Below are 5977 nucleotides of genomic sequence, written 5' to 3' on the forward strand. Positions count from 1 at the left end.
GAAACTGTAAGCTATCATGACGTCACCATCGGCCTCGCTTGCAATTATATTTGCATTTTCAAAGACAACTGATGAAAGCTGTGATCAATAAAAAAAGGAATTCTTAGTCATTTTCAATGAAAAATCTGATAAAAGTTTTGGCACTATCACTCAATATGTAATTACAATAAAGACGTTTGCTTATTTGTATTGATTCTCTCTCTCTTCATTTCCTCAGTGAACCGTTCACGTACACCAAAAAAATTTTTTCCAGAAATACATTTTGGACGCTTCACGAGGGCTAAAAACATTTCTTTAAGACCATAACAGAAATTTTCAAACACAATTTTACGAGAAAAAAAAAAGGAATGAACCAAAGTCATGTATAACACACAGATTACGTGACACACATGATTTATTGGATTACTTTTTCAACCAAAAATTCTAAAGTGAAAATATTTCAGTAAAATAAAAGTATTAGAATTCAGAATTAATTGAAACATAAGTAAGGTTTGCCGACCCATCCGAATGAAAAATCTAACTACAAATGAGAAAAACAAAATTTAAGCCACAGGAAGGTGACAAAGCACGTCCGACACAGATCTCCATAGCAAAGAAATGATTAAAAACGATAGACCTGTCTGTAAGTAATGATCGAAGCTTGTCGACACAAAGAGTGTCTGGAAAGGTCTGAATAACATCATACCATCACGTAATTTATCACGTAGAGGGAGATCTTCTCCATTAAGCATACATTTCTTGTTTTATCATTTGAAGTAAAAGAACCCTCGCTTTATCTCTAGTTTAGCTCACTTACGTAAGCTGAAGAAATGAAAAGCTTAAGTTTTACGCACGCCAAAATTAATCTATACAATGCGGTTCTTTTAAAGTAACGTTTGATTGTTGGCAGGAGATTAAAAATTCTGGTACACTTGAGCCGCTCACACTTTTACAGTACCCGCTCTGTAATATATTAACGGCAGGTGAGAGGGAATATTTTTAACCCAAATAATTCCGGAGGTGGCGAGGTATTTTCTATTGTAAGAGGGGGGGGGGGGGTGGGGGATTTAACCGTATCCCCAAGCTAAGTGCTATCTCTATTCGTACATTCCAAAATACCCCGTATGCAGCAAGTTTACACAATTATTAAGTACACCTCTGAGCAAACTAATTAACAAAGTCTGGAGCGTTCGAGATTGATAAGTAAACAGTTCTCCAAAAGAAGGACTTGTATAACATGTACTATAATGTTGTTGAGTACGACCGCTAAGTACAATCTTGATAAAACATTTGTGAGAAAATATAATTAACGACCATTTGCCGATAAATAGCCATCGCTAGCCACCGACACTGAGGCGAATACCTGTCAGTTGTATATACTAAAACAGTGAGGTAATTTAGTACAAAAGGATGATTGTAACTCATTTATGCATGCAACGTTTACAATGTTTTCGGGCGCAAATCCTGCGTGAGTTGCTCAAAGGTAAACAGCAAAGGGCTTTCGGAGTTTGATAAGCCAATCAGAGCACGCCTTCACTAACGCTATCCACTGAATCAGTATACCCTAAAGCTAAAATACTTTACTTCTAAAATCACAACTAATTCTGCACCGCAACTCGGAGGGTCTGGCCACTTTTAAATTTTCGTTCCAAAAGAGCCATAGCCAAGAGAATTTAAACTCTTGATGGGTAATAATCAAGCGTGTCATTTTATCTGCTCACAGTTCATTTTGCCGTAGCTGGAAGCAAGGGCTTTAGAAGTAAAACTTAAAAAAGTACTTGATAGGCGGAACGTCTGTAGCGTGTGGAACAATTTTTTATTTATTTTGTGGGAAGATATCTCGAAATTTTCAACGACATCGACCCGAAAGATTCTTCGAGCTGTTGCTCTCAAGGTCACAATTTGCATCCTCAACTAACGGCGACATCTTGTTTCCTTCCAATAGTTTTCTTCTAATTCCTCAAATTTAAAAGGGATAATTTATACACCAAAATTAGACAATGAAAATATAGGTTCAGCGCTTGTTCAAGAGCAAAAGACCATTGTACCTGTCTACTACGTCCCTTTATTGCGAAACAATTAATACCTTGTTCTCGCAATGCATGCGTGCCCTCCTATTAGCCTGATCACGTGATATCAGTTTTAAATGCGCAGTATAGGATATTAAGTGCAATACTGAAGAATCGCCTTAGCTGATTCGGCTGCTCCGTTGAGCCCAGCTGATAAAATAATTTTTGTTTCCTTCATAAGAGTCTTTGATTAATGTGTTTCGAATTAGAATCGTAACTTTCTTAGTATCGTACGGTTAGTTCTTTTGTTGTTTTTGCAGCTAATCTGTGAACCTCAGCTTCTGATGACTAAAAAATGAGAGCAGGAGTCGGGAGAGGCTTACTCTCTGATTGTGTGGGGTTGGGGTGGGGTGGGGGATGGGAGAGAGCCTGGGTTGTTATGGCTCAATTTGTTACACACTTCCATGCCCTAACTTTTCGTTATTGAAAGCCCCGACACGATGTTATTTTACTGCTACTGAGCCGGAAGCACTAGAGCTACCCCCCCCCCTCCCCTCCGTTCTTTTTCGGAAACAGAGCCCGAGATTCCTACCCCGTTTAAGACCTTGAAGAGTTAATGGAAGTAGATTGGAACATCCTTGTAAGGAATGGATGATCACCATGAGTCTACAAAGAGTCCGCATTAAGACGTGAAATAACCCAGAATAAAAATCAGCAACCCAACAACCCATTGACGCAATACACCCCCCGCGAAGTATGGGCTTCTTCATTTGAATTCACCACTAAGGTGCACTTATGTCCCTTGTTCAAGTGAGAAATTTCAGCCCGTTTAGTCCTTAGAAGGGATTTCGGCGGGGTTATTGCTCATAAGAAAATTTCAGCTCAGTTACCGAGACGAACAAAGCACCATCTCTTGAGTTTCATTGCGGTTGCTAAGCTGAAGTTTTGCTAAGAAAACCAATTTTAAGCACCGATATTAAGTTCTCCTCAACCGATCTGACCAGGTTTTCCTTTGCACGTTAGAAAACTGTCCTTCGAAGAGAATACGCCCATGAACAAATCCCCATAATTAGCGCTTCAATACGCGCGTTTTTCTGCTCGCGTTTCTAGAAACGAGATCTTGAAAACCGAGAGGTCTTAATGTGTAATGTGGTTCTTCATGCATTTCTGGAATAAAAACAAAGTTAAATTGAAGAACATGCCAGAAATATAGAGCTAAACGCTCAGGACTAATTACACGGTAGTCTTTTTTTAGCCTTCGTTTCTTTTCATATCATCATTTTCTTTAATGGTGGGGTGTTCAAGCTTTCTGGACTATGAACAAGAGAAAATATAGAAAGTTTGTTAACAGACTCATCACTCTGTTTTCATCGCATTGCGTATTTCTGGATAAAATCTTTGGCTTGCGGTCATGTGGAAAAAAAAACAAACAAATCAGAAATACTTTTATCGACATAATTTTTCGTTGTTTTTCTTTGACAACCTAAAGTGATTACAATCTTAGAAGTGTCAGGTGAGTTCATTTTCAAATAATGTTCTCACTCACTCACTTAAACATTCAGTTCCAGGCAGGGAGTCCATTTGACGACAATAAGTCAGCGGGGATATTTCTTTGCATGACAGTATCCATTCATTTTTTTTTCTTTTACTGTCAACCTTTTTCCCCTTGAGGGAGGGAATCGGAACTTAAAACACCTTTAATATTATCTGCGTGATGTTTCCCTAACAGTAAATACAAAAAGCGAACTTACTCAGAACAGACAATGGAGCATTTTGCTATTAAAGATGAAAAGGTTCGCGGAAAAGCGAACGAAATTCTCTTGAAAATAATCGGACTTGAGCACGAAAAGATATTTATGATGTTTCTTTCAAAAATTTTTTAAAAGCGCATACCTGTGTTTCTCTCTCTCCAGTCACTGTGAATCGGGTCGACATTGAAATTCATTTCTGACTTCACATCATAACAACACTACTTCGATAAGCCATTTGTCATCAAGGATAGGGACATGCACATAACCTGGGAAAAAAACCAAGGAATTAATTTTTTAAAAACGGTCTAACCAGACTTTTAGGACGTTCCAACCTTCCTCTCAAGGAAGCCAGCATATGCGTTCGTTATTTTCGACAGCAAGGGTTCCAAAGGCTATCAAATGTACTTAAAGCGTTAAGAGATATTGCTCGAATATTTTGACTGAGTACTTTTATGTTTTGGCTCGAAGGCATATATCAACATTAATATTTGAAAAGTTCTATAAATGCACCCAGCGGTCTTTCAAATTTGGGAGAATTAGAGTTACTTTAATCTACAAGCTATCTTAGTATATCTTGCGATGAGGCCTGTCCTTTCAAGTCAATGAGGGAATATCTTTCTCGGGCCTGCGTGAATAAAATCGAAAAAACAAGTGGTCTAGCATTTCTTAAAAAAAATTCCTAGTCTGCATCACGAATTGTTTCAAAATTAACTCAGTCTCTCGACTGAGTTCTCTTATAAAATGACAATTTTTTTTGCCGAAAGTTTGGACACTGTTTCCAAAACTCCTTGATTTTCTTCGCCTTTAGTTCAGTTAGCTTTTTAGCGTTTTAAACACTGAAGTATAGCACGCTCATCAGAGACCATTAGACCCACATTATCTTTACATGTTAATTTTAGAAGCATTACCATTTATGATAGCTTGTTTACGCGCAACGTGGTCTGAATAATGAAACAAACCAACCAAGCATTTTTCCTAAGAGGACAAACAAGTTATAAGTACTTTCAAAAGTACACAAGATTATGAAATCTATGATCATATGAACAAAGTTTTCTCGGTTTCCGAGTGAGGATTTAAATTAACGTTAAGCTCTGAGTTTTTCATAAGTTTCATGTCAACTGTTTTTCCTTTCGAACATTTCAATTCTCGAAAGCATTGTGACTTTGGGGAGGTCTAATTATTCGTCGTTTCCTGATGCGAATAACATTTCGATTAATCTGAGACAAAAGATCAAGCATTTCATTCAATAAAGGGGATATCTTTTTTTTATCTGAAACAGCGATGTGCTGATAGTGGGGGCTTGCATGCCAAAAAAATCTCTCTATCAGTTGGATAACGAAAATATTTTTGGAAAATTAACCCACAACTTTTTTACATAGCGTGATTGCAGCCTGGGAAAATTCGCAATAATTCGAGAGAGCTACCATCTGGAATAATGAATCGAAATTGATTCAAATGTGCTTATAAAATTAAAAAAAAAATGGTACGAACTGAAGGATATATTCACCACCACACCGAAATGGATAAAGATCACTCATTTTGTTTTACCACGAACATCAGGAATAATAAAATTCCATCGAAAGCTTTCCCCCCATTATTTCAATAGAGTAAAACGTAAACGGGAAAGGGAATTGAGGGGGAGGTGTGGGGGAAAATCATTGGGGTGGGGGAAGACCCGTGGGGTGGGGATGAACGGTCTGAACAAGCACGTGAGTTTGCGAACGGGCTATAAAACATTTTAGCGGGCTAAAATCTCCTTCAGCTCGCAAAATGCGCCACAGTGCCAAACAGAGTGATAATAACCAGATTTATCAAAACCTGGATTATTGGATAATGCAATTCAAGAGTTCTCATTGGCTTAACCATCATGGGTTAAGATCCATTATACCATGCTCTACAAATATGGTAAGTGTAAGCGGTTCTTACAAAATTAAGTTGGGAAGATTTATCAATATTTTGGGGCGTTTTTGATAAAACAACTATTTCATTCGCGCTTGTTGGATATGAAATGATAGATAGTCAAGATAAATATTTATAATCTCGCGATCATCTCATATCCAACACCTGCTCGTGGAATAATTGTTTAATATTCATTGTCACCATCAGTACTATAATAACAGTAATAATAATAATAATTATTATTATTATTATTATTATTATTATTATTTCTATATTTGTAGCCTGGATCATGCCACTATTTTCAAAGACTTAAAAAATATACAAACTTTAATCCTTGTA

This window comes from Pocillopora verrucosa, chromosome 14 (genome assembly GCF_036669915.1).
Source record: "Pocillopora verrucosa isolate sample1 chromosome 14, ASM3666991v2, whole genome shotgun sequence".
NCBI lineage: Eukaryota > Metazoa > Cnidaria > Anthozoa > Scleractinia > Pocilloporidae > Pocillopora > Pocillopora verrucosa.